Here is a 1411-nt window from a genome sequence, read left to right on the forward strand (position 1 = left end):
TGGGATATGATAATTAGCCTGATTCTGCCATTCCATAGTGTCTAGATATATCCAATATATATGTTGGATATATATTGTACATGTTGTACAGCATAAATATATACAATTCAGCTGGGCGTGGTGGCTCACGCCTGTAACCCCAGCACTTTGGGAGGCTGAGGCGGGTGGATCACAAGGTCAGGAGATTGAGACCATCCTGACTAACATGGTGAAACCCTGTCTCTACTAAAAATACAAAAAAAAAAAAAAAATTAGCCCAGCGTGGTGGCGGGCGCCTGTAGTCCCAGCTACTTGGGAGGCTGAGGCAGGAGAATGATGTGAACCCGGGAGGCAGAGCTTACAATGAGCCGAGATCACGCCCCTGCATTCCAGCCTGGGCAACAGAGCAAGACTCCATCTCAAAAAAAAAAAAAAAAAAAAGACATATATATATATACACACAATTCTATTTGTCAATTAAACATAAATAAATAAATTGATGTAAAGTACATAAATTATTATATTAATAAGAACTCATGCTCTCTTTCCCTTGAGTGTGCCACTGAAGATCCTGGTGTTGCCATGGGCCGCCGCCCGGCTCGTTGTTACTGGTATTGTGAGAACAAGACATATCCAAAGTCTCGCTTCTGCCAAGGTGTCCCTGATGCCAAGATTCGCATCTTTGACCTGGGGCAGAAGAAGGTAAAAGTGGATGAGTTTCCGCTTTATGGCCACATGGTGTCAGATGAATTTGAGCAACTGTCCTCTGAAGCCCTGGAGGCTGCCCGAATTTGTGCCAATAAGTACATGGTAAAAAGCTGTGGCAAAGATGGCTTCCATATCCGGGTGTGGCTCCACTCCTTCCACGTCATCCGCATCAACAAGACGTTGTCCTGTGCTGGGGCTGACAGGCTCAAATAGGCATGTGAGGTGCCTTTGGAAAGCCCCAGGGCACTGTGGCCAGGGTTTGCATTGGCCAAGTTATCATGTCCATCCACACCAAGCTGCAGAACAAGGAGCATGTGATTGACACCCCACGCAGGGCCAAGTTCAAGTTCCCTGGCTGCCAGAAGATCCACATCTCAAAGAAGTGGGGCTTCACCAAGTTCAATGAGAATGAATTTGAAGACATGGTGGCTGAGAAGCGGCTCATCCCAGATGGCTGTGGGGTCACGTACATCCCTAGTCATGGCCCTCTGGACAAGTGGCAGGCCCTGCACTTATGAGGGCTTCCACCGTGCTGCCCCCTCTTAATACTCACCAATAAATCCTACTTCCTGTCCATCTAAAAAATAAAAATAAATAATAAATAGAATTCATGAAAATGTTTGTTCCTAGGCAACCTCAGTGCTTTAAATTGCTCTGAGATCCTATAGTTGAACACTAACGTGTTTAAACTTTATCTCATGCTGTATACTATACATCCTACTCA

General features: G+C 45.4%; 1 pseudogene; it reads left to right on the plus strand.

Moving 5' to 3' along the window:
- The first annotated feature begins 561 nt into the window (after positions 1-561).
- On the plus strand, positions 562-1009 carry LOC129482874 (large ribosomal subunit protein uL16-like; annotated as a pseudogene).
- Positions 1010-1411: the final 402 nt, after the last annotated feature.

Source organism: Symphalangus syndactylus, chromosome 5 (assembly GCF_028878055.3).
Source record: "Symphalangus syndactylus isolate Jambi chromosome 5, NHGRI_mSymSyn1-v2.1_pri, whole genome shotgun sequence".
Classification (NCBI taxonomy): domain Eukaryota; kingdom Metazoa; phylum Chordata; class Mammalia; order Primates; family Hylobatidae; genus Symphalangus; species Symphalangus syndactylus.